This window comes from Monodelphis domestica, chromosome 5 (genome assembly GCF_027887165.1).
Source record: "Monodelphis domestica isolate mMonDom1 chromosome 5, mMonDom1.pri, whole genome shotgun sequence".
Taxonomy (NCBI): Eukaryota; Metazoa; Chordata; class Mammalia; order Didelphimorphia; family Didelphidae; genus Monodelphis; species Monodelphis domestica.
The window spans coordinates 41,102,831-41,116,104 of record NC_077231.1 but is presented as its reverse complement, the minus strand read 5'-3'; positions in this window follow the sequence as shown (position 1 = coordinate 41,116,104).

Genomic DNA, 13,274 nt, shown 5'->3' with positions numbered 1-13,274 from the left:
GGGAAAAGACTCTAGAGGTCAACGAGACAAGTCACCTCTGTATCAAAGAGAAAACCAAAAGTTTAACTGGACTTCCTATTTTCACAGCTAGTAAATGTCTGAAGTAGGATTTGAACTTGATTACTCCCTAACTCCAGGTCCCATACCCTATCCACCACGGTAACATACAAGGTAAAAGATATTTAAGAGGCAGATAAGATGTTATTGCACTGACCTGGATATGATTCTATGAGAACTATGGCAATGACAAGGAAGTGGAGAGGAAAGGAAGGATGTAAGATTTATTTTATAGGAAAAGTCGGTGAAATTTGGTGAATATTTCAATCAATTCCCCTTTCCATTCTCTGGAACCAATATATAAGACATAGACTTTTCATAGGCAGCTCTGTGGTGCTCAACAGAAAGCACTATCTAATGAACTATAATTTAAATAATAATATAATACTGGGAGGTGGTAGGATCTCTGTCCAGTCAGGCAAGTTAAGGATTCTGTATCATCTTTGGAAGAATGAGAGAGGACAAAATTAAAGGAGAAAGATACCTTCCTAGAATGCAGCTTTTTCATTCTCTAGTTTAGAATGATAAAACATATAAGTCAGGAATATAGGTTAGCATCAGGGAATTCTTGTTAGATGACCTCTTCCCCTCCTAAGGTCAGAAGACTCCGGATTAAAAAAAAAACAAAAAACTAGAGGTCTGGAAATTCCTAGGGCTAATATGTCCTCACACCCTTTTATTTTACTAAGACAAAGACAAAGACAAAGGAGATATGGGCTGGTACCCCCTTCATCTTTACTCTAGCCCAATTTCTTGATATTCAACTATCTATTGCCTGTGTTCAAATACTAAACCATTAGGCTATCAAGAGTATAGAAGGGACTCATTTCCAGAATCTTGAGAAAAGTTTTTAGTTATAAATTCACATCAATTCAACAAATATGTAAATAGCATTGCATGCAAGTCATTTTGCTGGTTGCTTGGAGAGAAGGGCAAAAGTGAAACCCTCAAGCAGCTTTTAGTCTACTGTGCTAATAAAGGGACTACCCTCATAATTTTATTTTGGAATGCTTTGGAGGGGAAGAAGAAAGGAGACTATTCGTCATGCTATTTATCAGCTTCTAATATTAGAAGAGGTAAGAATGGTGGTCTGCTATTTATAGTCAACACATCAACTAAATATATATTTATTAAATGTTTACTATGTTCTGGACACTGTGAAATGCTGGAGATGAAAAAAGAAAAGGTAATAACACAATCCCTGCATTCAAGGGTTCTACAATTTAATAGGAAAGACAGTATGCAAGCAACTAGACATAAACACATGATAGAGGATTAGGAAGGAATAGGTTCCAAACCTACCCTGAAATTTAGTTCTATGAAACAAGTAACTTCTCCTCTGGAGGCCTCAGTACTTTCATTTTTAAAATCAGGATGTTGAATGAAATCATATTTCTTTTCTGCCACCTTACTCCTCAGCATCTTGGGGGAGGAGAAAAACTCTCCCCAGGAATCTGAAGGATATACAGCAGAAGAAATCTATAACTCTCCTCAAGTCCTGAAGAGTTGTCAAATCATGAGTATAGAAGAATGGTTGTACGGACTAACCATTTGGGGGGAAGGAAATTGACAAAGTAGCTTGGTTTCATTTCCATCACTGATGAACCAGGTATCTCAGAAAAAAAGGAGAGCTAGGTGAATAAAAATCATTTGAAAGCTAACATTTCCAATGTGCTACAATCTTGATTCCTAAATGACCTTTAGACCTTTGGAGTAGAGAAAATATGGCGGACCCACCTGGTTGGAAGTATGTCCTGTCCTTTGGGTGCTGATGTGTGGGACTTTGACACCACATGCCATCTAGTGTTCACAAGCAGTACAGCTGCAAAGCAACCTCTGAATCCAGATAAGAGAAAATAAAAGGAGTCTCATTTACTTGGATTGAAACTTGGGTGTTGGCTACCATTCTTCTGATAGGAATGTTTTGATACATACCAGAAATTTCCATGTCACACTTAAAGTCACTTAAGGCAAAATCTTTCCTTGTCTATCTTCTTAAGGGCTTTGGAATTCTCAACAAGTAAAGATATAATCTGTATGTTGATTCATAAAACATAAGAAGCCATCAAGAAGCAAGAAATAAAATTGGCTCCTTGCTCCTCTTATACAGTCAATATCTGTAAGAAATCTGGGATCTCTCTGGGCAAATACTTCTATTTCCCTACACCTCTAATGCTATAGGACTCCATCCCATATGTGTCATTCTTTCCTACTCCCAATCTTATTTTCTTATATTGGTTAGTCTCCAAAAAAAGAAGATAACTCAGTGTACCCATAGATATAAAATCACAGATCTCTTGATACTGCTGTGTTTGTTTCTCAGAAAAGTATTAAGGTATCTTTGGTCAGAGTTGGACTGCTTTACTCAAGCTGACTATAAGACCCTAGGACTATCACTGTGGATCTGAAATGGACCTCAGAGCTCATCTCTCTCATTTTATAGATGAGAGATTAAATGACTTGCTCAAAGTCACAGATAAAAAGTGTCAGAGGCAAGTTTTAAAGCCAGGTCTTCTGATGTTAAAGCAGAGTTCTTTCCATTGTTACCTGCTGGTACAAAAACAGGAAGATTTCCATGAAGTGCAGCTACTTGATGTTGAAGGGCAACAGTATCCCTTCATCTCCAAAAATGGTAAACAAAAAGTAATCAATATGTATTTGTTTCTTCTAAGTGATTTGGATACTAGAGGCAGGTTTTCCTACCTTCAAGCACTTCATAATTTAATAGAGCAGGAAATCTATAAATGATAAAGTATATACATTGATATATTCAGCTATAAGCATAGTTAAGGCCATCTCAGAAAGTGATACACTAACATATGAGAAAGAGCATAAAGGTCTTATAGAAATTTAAATTTGATCCAAGATTTGAAGGAAGCCAGAGAAACTAAATGCAAAAGAGGAGTCACAGATGACCCTGAGGTTGCCTTGACAGTAACAGCAGGAGGCAGAAAATGTGGGTGCTGGTTGGGGGAAGTGGTTGGAAGGGTGGTATGCTATTCATTTATTTTGCTAATATTTATTACTTGCCATCCATCCCTATTATAGATATAAATAGAATAAATACAAAGTGGTTATATACAAGGTAGATAGGAAGGAATGGCATGAGCAGGGGGGTTGATCAGGAAAGTCTTTGTAAAGAAAGTGTTCCTTGAATTGTGTCTTGTCAGAAGAGAGAGATTCTTTGAGAAGGAGGTGGTAAGAGAACATGTAGTAAAAATGAAGTATATAGCCAGTATGAAGCTTTGGAAATGGGAGTTGTATGAGAGAAGTTCACTTTGGACAGATTTCAGGGTAAAGGAAGAGGGAAATGACCAATGGGGATAGAAAGATAAGGAAAGACCTGGACAGACATAGTGAGTCTAAAGTCTATCTTTGCCCCACCTGTAGGTTCTCTGTGAAATAATTACAATAAAAATAATAACAAAGTGCTTTGCCTATAGTAACATCCATGATCTTTGTCCATCTGAGGACACGTTACTGAAACTTCATCAATCTATATGCTATTATCCTAGCTGTGCTGAATAAGGTGTAAAGACCAGGTAATCAGGGAATTATGGGGTCCCAGAGTAAGAAGAAACCTCCAAAGCCTCTGCTTGAATAAAATTCCTTCTATGGCATCCCTGATAAGTAACCATCCAGTCTCTAAAAGAAGAAGAGCATCAAGACAACACTTGCCAAGGCAGCCCAAATAGTTCTAGTGTTTTCTTACATCAAATTAAATTTGTCTCTCTATAATTTCTACCCATCACTTCTGTTCTACCTGACTGTTTAGACATTACAGTATAAGTAAAATAATTTCCTTTCTACATGAGTCCTTCGAATACTTATACACAACTAGTATTCCACTCCTCCTAACCTTTTCTTCAGGATAATCACACTTAGTTTCTTCAGCTGATGATCCTTGGATAGCATGACTACCAGTCCTTTTACCAGGCCAATGACTTTTCTCTGGATGCTGTTCAGCCTGTCAATATTCTTTTTTAGAAATGGTACTCAGAAATGAATACACTACTTCCTAAATATAATTACACTGGTTAAAACTGGAACAATAGTTCTAGCTTATCATCTCTATTCATGGAGGCCACTATCCTCAACAGGCCTATGGAGTCTAGAAGTCAGAACATCATGGACCATTTCCATACATGCATGATGCAAGTAACCCTGAAGTAACCTCACATCAATCAGCTTCCTGACTCTACCTACAAACGTAAAATGTCAGTAACAATCAATTTGCTTATGGTGATTTACTAGATCATTCTCTCCTTCATTTCTCAAGATACAAAAGAAGAAATAGAAAAGATCCTAACCCTAGGTTTCATTTTTGTAATCTCTGCCAGTAGTCTACCTGACTCTCCACATGAGTTCCTTCAGGTTTCTCCAGTAGAATATAAACTGCTTGAGGTCAGGGATAGTTTCCATTTTTAATCCCTACACCCTGATCTTTCCCTGTTCTTTGACCCTTAATTCAAGGATTCTTAACATGAGATTCATTAAATTTTTTAAAACCTTTTGATAACTGAATTTTAATATGATTCATTTCCTTGAAAATCCCATGTATTTTATTTTATTTCAAATTAAATAATTATACCCACAGATTTCATCTGACTGCTAAAAGTGGTCTGTCCCACAAAAAAGTATTAAGAACCCTTGCTCTAGTCCAATGTAAGCTTTTTGAATTCAAGGAAGAGCTCATTTTTGTATTAGTATCCCCATCACAAAGAAGCAGCACTGGGAGGACTTAATAACCTGGAGTCTTTGTTTTTAAATATATATTTTAATAAGTATTTCAAAATAATGAAAGCTAGTGTTTATTATATACCAGACACTATACTGAATGTCTTACATATATTATCTCATTTAAGCCTCACAACTCTGTGAGACAGAAGCTATTTTTATCCCTATTTTACAAAAGAGGAAAGTGAGGCAAAGAGAGGTTAAGTAAGTTACTCAGGGGTCACAAAGCTGGCTAGTTTCTGAGGCCAAATTTCAACTCAGGACTTCTTGCCTGCAGACTCAGCACGCCATTTGCCACGTGGCTTTCTCCAATATAATTGGTTTCCTTTGTAATCCTATGTATTTAATTTTATGAATTTAACAAGATTATTCTGAGAATGGGATCCATAGAAATCATTAGACTGATAAGTGGATCCATGGTACACCAAAGAAATTGAGAAGTCTGCCCCTAAAGCTCATACTGAAATGTACCTGCCCTTCCCTAAGAGTCAGACTTTTCCAAGTGATAGCTAACTAGTGTAAAAAAATCAATCTTGTTCTTGTGCTAAGAGAAGAGGGTTGGAAGGTCTTCTTCTAAGTAACATAGCATCTTAGTGGCCTTCTATAAAGATTAAGGATAAAAAAAATCACCCCTATTGTTGTTTTGTTGTCCAGTTCAGAAGAATGAGGAAATATTTGTAGAGCACGTAGTACAACGTCTGGTATATAGTGTGAGCTAAATAATTACTTGTTCTCTTGTCTTGATCTCTTCTCCAGTGTGCACTATCCCTCAATGATAGTGATTTCAGGAGGAAGAAGAAGGAGAACAAGAGCAAGAGCAAGAAGAAAAGCAAGAAGAACAACAACAACATGAGGACAACTGGTTGGGAGCTAGTTTGGGGTTAGCAGAACCTTTGACTTGGGTGCCCCTCCATTTAGGTGATCATTGCTGTCTCTGGCAGGGCTGTCTTGCTAATTGAAACACCAAACAGCACTAAGCCAAGTGTTGGGCTAACATGGGTAGTTCCCTGAGACTGTTGAAAAAAAAAGGGATGATGTACATAATCAGATCTGGGCTTTGATAAGATAAATTTAACAGAATAGATTGAGTGAAGAGAGACTTGAAGGGCACGTAGGTAGCACAATAGATAGCACAATAGATATAGAACCAGATATGGAGTGAGGAGGTCTTGGGTTCAAATTTGGCCTCAGACTCTTCCTAAATATGTGACCCTGGATAAGGCACTTAACCCCATTGCCCAACCTTTTCCACTTGATACTAAAACAGAAGGTTAAGGTTTAAAATTAAAAGAAAAATAATATTTTTTAAAAAGAGAGTGAGATTTGAGATAGGGAGACCAATCAAAAGGCTATTGCAGTAGTCCATGATGACCCTTCACCAAGGTAATGGCAGTTTTGGAGGAGAGAAGGGAGTAAATACAAGAAATGCTATATGGGAAGAGGGGTGGAGAATGTCAGTAGCTTCCTTCAAAACACCAAAGCTTTGAAGAGGTAGGATGAGGCAAAAAAGGGTCAGAAGCCCCAGCATTTTGGCTCCAGAAATATTGGTGAAGCCCCACCTGAACCTTGGCTCTAACAACTAGTTTACCCACTCATCACAACCCTTGGGTTTTCACACTCTACACTCTACTCCTCCCTGGTACTGACCCAGCCTGGCTTTCGGGTTCCTGGCAGCTCTTCTCTTGGTCTTTTTGCCCTTGTACTCCACTACCTCTAGGTAGGGAGTATCTTTCTCTGTCTTATCTGAATATATTCATATATGCTTCTCAAATGCTCACCAACCATCCCTCAAAAATACATCTAATCATTGAGTGAAACATCAAAGTAAACCCTATCAGCTTAAAGTTTGAAGTGTTTCCTTTCTTTTCCATTTTGAAAATCAGGGTATGTGCTTTATCTGCAGTCCTAGGGCATCGCTCCCATTCTCATTTATTTTTTGCAAAGATTAAACATGGAAGTTCAATTCTTTTAGTGCTCTGGGATACATTTATCTAGATTAGGTAGCTTGAATTCATTGAGGGCAACCAGACAGTTCTCATTGCCCTCTTACGATTTTCCCATCTACCCATCTATTTTATCTAAACTTTTCATTCCTGCTAAAGATCTTTTTTCTGGTCTCAATCTGAAAAGTATTTCCTTCAGTAGAGAAAACTGAATTTCTATGATTCTAAGTAAACAATTTTTCCTCTCATTAGAAATTTCTTTTGATCGAAGGTTTTCCATTTTACCTTTACAACATAAATATTCCCAAATTTAATAACACGTTAAGCCTTATTAGCCAAACTAGACATCACTTTTCCGATCCTTTCCAGATAAGGAATGGGTAAGGGGCCCCAGGAGGAGAATGTGAGTAGATGGGGAGGGGGTATGCAGGAAGGAGGGTGGGACAGATGCCACCAACTGGGAAAAAAAGGCACACAAAGGATCTTCATCCCCTTCTTTACAAGTTTGCCTAGGCCTGGCTCTGGTTATAATATTTAGGTTTCCATGTTTATCTTCTGTCAAGGGAAAACTAGATATCACATTCTATCAAGTCACTTTCAAAAAGAAAAAGAAAACAGCACTGATGTATAATTCCAGGGCACCGAGGGAGTGTTTGATTTAAAATAATGTATCTCTGTAACTGAGATAAACATGAAGTACCCCAGAGAGTCCACAGATAGCTTTTCTCTAGGTTAATGTCAAGGAAGATCTGAAATGTGTTTATATTGCTTCCCTTCCAGGGGTTATCGAGGCCTTTTTCATCAGCTTGGAGGGAAAACAAATGATCAAGGAATGGGTGACCCTTGGTCCCCTACATATCTCCTTCTTGGTGTGTCAAGACGCTGCACAGCAAGGACAGAGCAGTTAATCATTTTCTTCTAATCAATCAGCCCTCTTAATGAAGTGGGGCAGGGCGGCTCTGTCCATATCCTTGAGATAAAGTCGGTTCCGTTCTGTTTCCCAGAAGTTGGTTTTAGAGTCAGTTCACCGACTCCCTCCTCTCCCCAGTCCCCCAATCCCCAACCCCCAAACCACTGCTCACTTGGATATCCTCCAGATGCTTTCAAAACTCGAATCAGATCCGACCCAGGCTCAGGGCTGCCTCTGCAGGCAGCCTTGTCTCCATACCTAGTTGTGATTTGAGGGAAGCAGAATCTCTTCCCCACTAGCTTGCTGTGTGCAGGACCTGAAATTCCTTCCTTGTCTCTAGGAAGCCTCTTAAAAAGAGCATGTGCTGCCCAGTAACACATTAAGCTTTTAGCACCCATTATCACTTTGCCACAGATTAGTTATCAGATTAGCCAGCTAACACCTAACCTGAAGGAGAGCAGGGTCCTGGGGGGTGGGGTAGAAGAAAAGCACTTTTTGATTAGGGGGAGAGGAGGGGCGCTGAGCAGGGGCAGAGGAGGGAAAGGTCTGGAACCAATTTGAGGACCTCACCAGGCCTGCCTTCCCCAGGCATGCGTCTTGCCTGTCCCTCCTTAGGGAGGCCTAGAGGGGCACCATGGTTGATGAGAGGGAGCTGTGCCGAGAGGGGACAGACTGATGTCAGAAAATTTGGCTCCGGGGAAATCAAGGGGTAACCAGAAGCTCCAGGAGGTAGAAGGTGCTAAAAGGGGGAACCAAATTTATGTAGAAGTGAAAAAATCTTGTCTACTTCACAATTTTTCCTTGGGCCAGCCCCCTTTTAACTTCTAACTAATTAAAATGTTTAATTCCCCTCTTAATGCCAGTGCTTGAGATGATAACCAGTGGGCAAAATTTAAAAACTCAAGGAGGAAAGAGAAGAGGGGGGGACAGAGAAAGAAAGAAAGAAAGAAAGAAAGAAAGAAAGAAAGAAAGAAAGAAAGAAAGAAAGAAAGAAAGAAAGAAAGAAAGAAAGAAAGAAAGAAAGAAAGAAAGAAAGAAAGAAAGAAAGAAAGAAAGAAAGAAAGAAAGAAAGAAAGAAAGAAAGAGAGAGAGAGAGAGAGAAAGAGAGGAAGAAAGAAAGAAAGAAAGAGAGAGAGAGAGAGAGAAAGAGAGAAAGAAAGAAAGAAAGAAAGAAAGAAAGAAAGAAAGAAAGAAAGAAAGAAAGAAAGAAAGAGAGAGAGAGAGAGAGAAAGAGAGGAAGAAAGAAAGAAAGAAAGAGAGAGAGAGAGAGAGAAAGAGAGAAAGAAAGAAAGAAAGAAAGAAAGAAAGAAAGAAAGAAAGAAAGAAAGAGAAAAAGAAAGAGAGAAAGAGAGGAAGAAAGAAAGAAAGAAAGAAAGAAAGAAAGAAAGAAAGAAAGAAAGAAAGAAAGAAAGAAAGAAAGAAAGAAAGAAAGAAAGAAAGAAAGAAAGAAAGAAAGAAAGAAAGAAAGAAAGAAAGAAAGAAAGAAAGAAAGAAAGAAAGAAAGAAAGAACAACCAAATGCAAAAGAATGCCATCCTAAAGACAGACTCACTTCCCTACCTTGCTTATTATCTCATTTGCTTGCTGATTTGCCTCTGAAACAGATGGGGAGTTTGTTGGTCTCCATCTTGCTCTCTGACAGTGGCCCAAACCAGATGTTTCCAAGGAAACCCTCACCCCTTCTCCCATTATGCCCCTAAATGTGCAGCAGCCTCTGGGTCTGGAATAGTGGGGGAGGAATGACAGTCTTCCTGACCACAGCTGTCAAGCAGCCTTGGGCCTTGATGGCTTCAACTTGAAAAATCCATTTTGAAAATGTTCTTTCAAAGAGAAAACTCTACCTAGGTATGGACCCAGGTTGCTTTTACTCCTGAGTGAGAGGGATGCAGAAGAATAAGAAACTCTTTTCCTATAATGTCATTCAGATACTGTGCTGAGAGGAAGCCAAGAAGAGTGGAAAAGATTCAGAGGTTTGGGATCAAGTCCCACCTCGTCACAGTGCCTGGCACATAGTAGACACATAATAGATACTTATTTCCTTCCTCCCATTTCACCCTCTAGGTCTCAGTTTCTTCATCTATAAAAAAGGGGGTTGGACTAAATATCCTTTGAGACTATTTACATCTCTAGATGTATGATTCCATCACTTTGTTTATAGGAAGAGAAGTTTGAGAGCTAGAAGGGGCATCGAAAGTCATCTAGTCCCACTTACTCATTTTGAAGAAAAGGAAACTATTCTCTAGAGGGTCTCAGTGATTTGCCTAAAGTGATACAATAGATGGAGACCCTGGATTCAGGAAGAAGAGTCTTCCTGAATTCAAATCTGGCCTCAGACAATTAATAGCCATTTGACCCTGAGTAAGTCATCTAACCCTCTTTACCTTAGTTTCCTCATCTATAAAATTAGCCAGAAAAGGAAATGGTAAACCCCTCTAGTATCTCTGTCAGGAAAAACCTGTTTGCCTCAGGTTCCTCATGTGTAAAATGAGCTGGAGAGAAAAATGACAAACCTCTCTAGAATCTCCGCCAAGAAAATTCCAAAGAAGAGTGAGTGGAAAAGATTCAGAGGACTGGGTTCAAGTCCCACCCCTTCATAGTACCTGGCAATATGTCCTAAAAGAGACAGTCAGATACTATTGGAAAATGACTGAATAAACAAGAAACACATGGTAAACCCAGGTTCTCTGACTGTTTACTGTTCTTCACATATCATATCACACTGCTTCCCTGATATCCTAAAATATGCCCATTTTTTGATGCTGAACTACATGAATTACTGACCAAAACATTCATAGTATCATGTTTGCTAGGAAATAAAGACTTGGAAAAAGTAAATATGGGAAGTGCCAGCTCTCATCCTGAGCCTCTATAGGTTTCTGTGTCCTTTAAAAAGTTAGCTACTTGGATCAAGTAAGCAGCTCAGTAAATAGAGCACCAGGGCTGGAGATGGGAGGTCCTGGATTCAAATTTAATCTGAGAAAATTTCTTGCTGTGTGATCCTAAGCAAGTCATTTAACTCTAGATGCCTCACCTTTGTTGCTCTTCTGCCATGGAACGCATACTTAGTCTCAATTCTAAGATGGGAAGTAAAGGTTTTCTTCCTTTTTTTTTTTTTAGCTCAGCTACTTTTCTCTGTTTTGAAAGAAATGTTATATTTTAAAATGGCTCTCCTCATTCCTAGTTTTCTAATAAGAAATACTGCTTCCAATTTCTGAATGTTGACTTCTAAAACAAATAAGACATTTGCTTAGTGATCACTGTGGCAAGCTTTTCCACTGGAGTTGGGAAGGGGAGAGAGTGGGCTGTGGGGGTGTCAGGTCTTAACCTAGTGGTCTAGCATCATGCCATTTTGCCAGTTTAACCTGTCTACATCTTGACTGTACAAAGTTACTTCTATGATGTGTCCCTCATTAGATCCTGCACTCCTTGAGAGTTGAGGATACAGGGACCAAAGAATGGTCATGCTTTAAAAGAACTCACAGCCTAATGGGGGAGATGGTATGTCAATAACTACATGCAAACAAGACATAGATAGGTTAAATTGACAAACTTGTGATAGTAGACAAGAAGACCAGTCCTAATACCCCTACTCCTCAATTCCCCACTTTCCCAACCCCTGTGGAAAAGCATAATGTAATTGGGAAAGAATAAAATATTACTGAAATAAAAAAAGCAGCAAAGAAAATGTATATAGTAGGTGCTTAATAACTGTTTATTGACTAACAGACTATAGCCAAGTCCCAACCCTATTTAGTGCTCTCTTCCTTCAAAAGTAATTTGAAACCTGTGCCTCAACAAGAATATGACCATCTTCCTCCTAATTTTACCCACAAAGTAGAATCCCTACTATCTCCCCCCTTTTTAAACCCTTACCTTCTGTCTTAGAATCTATTCTAAGTATTGGTTCCAAGGCAGCAAAGCAGTAAGGGCTAGGAAGTTGTGATTAAGTGACTCTCCAAGGGTCACCCAGCTAGGAAGAATCTGAGTTCAGATTTGAACCCAGGACCTCCCATCTCCAGATCTAGCCCTTTATCTACTGAACCACCTAACTGCCTTCCTACCATCCCTTAATATGTAGTGTAAAATCTACCCTTTCCCAGAATATTTACCTAAATAACTAGAATACCAAACCAAAAATGTCTACCCACATGACTAGCAGTGCCGTACCATAAGGATTTAGTAACCAAGGCACCAACATGTGAAGGACACACTTCCTTCCCTGCCACCATCCAGCATGACTACCTCCAGGGTTCTATGACCACGATAGCCCTCCTCATGTGCTACCTTCTCCTGTAACTCCTGATGAAGCAAGGACTGAGGTTTCCAAAAGAAGGCGAGGTTCTCTTCCAGCAAGACTGCATCAAAAATCAGATCAATCTCTCTTCCGCTTAGCATCTTCCCCTCCTCCTCTCATCCAATTGAATCTGCCCCATGCAAACAAGTTCCTAGTTACACCTCCGATGATGAAAATATTCCATCCTTTGTGTGTGCACCGTGAATGTTCTTTGTCCTGTTTCGATGAAAAGACATCAAATTCATGTGAATTATACATATGATTTATAGTGTGGAAACTTCAAAATGTCTGACATGCTACTATGTGCTGAGTTCTGAAAATGTCCTTTGGTTTCCTTCTGCCATTTCCAGGGTGGTAGGAATGCTGATTGGGGAAAATTGGATGGGGAAGATCTGAGCCATATCTCTGCAAGATGTGGATCCCCTTACTGTGTCAGTATGAATGAATCTCTAAACACAAACACTCTTCAGGAATAAGTAAGGAGATAAGATACTGAAGGAATCATAGATCTAGAGATAGAAGAAGCCTTCAAAGTCATCTAATCCAACCTTTTCATTTTTCCAGTTGAGGTAACTGAGGTCCAGAGTGGCAAATGACCTTTGTGAATTCTAATTTATTTCTTACTCTGGGTCAGGAATGGTTAGAACCTTGAACTTGCCATCACCCCAAACTATTCTACTTTCAAAATACTTGAGAACTCTGAATTTTCTTAATCTGATTATAATCTTTTATCTTTCTACCTCTCCTGTTTCACTCCTCCTAAATCTACTCTTGATCCTCACCACGACCTCTAAATTCCTCCATCCTTCAGCAGTATCTAAGACCCTCAACCCTGCTCTGTCTGTACTCTCCTCCTTGCCAATCATCAACCCTAGGTGAACAAGTTCAACTCTTCACTATCCGCTACTCTTAAATAACTTTATCTCATAATCTGAACTTCTCGCATTTCACCAGACTTTCTCCCTGGAATACTCCCATCAACCATCTTTTTCACAAGCTGCTGAATGGATGTGGAGGAAATCACAAAATCCTGAGTCCATAATTTCAACTCGGTTCTCCCTACAACAAAGCTAGCCAACTACTATTCTCTAATTGAAGTTCTCAGTGTGTAGTACAAGTATATGGATCTGGGGGAATCCACAAAAGTATTTTCATAATAATTCTAAGACATTTTATTTTATAATAAATATCAATAGATATAACCCACATAGTCAGCCAGTCAATAAACATGTAAAGTGCCTACTGTGTGCCAGACACTGTGCTAGTCTCTTTTGGGGTCTTCAATAATTTTTAAGATCCTAAGGGGTCTTCCCCTAACTGATAAGTGGGCAACA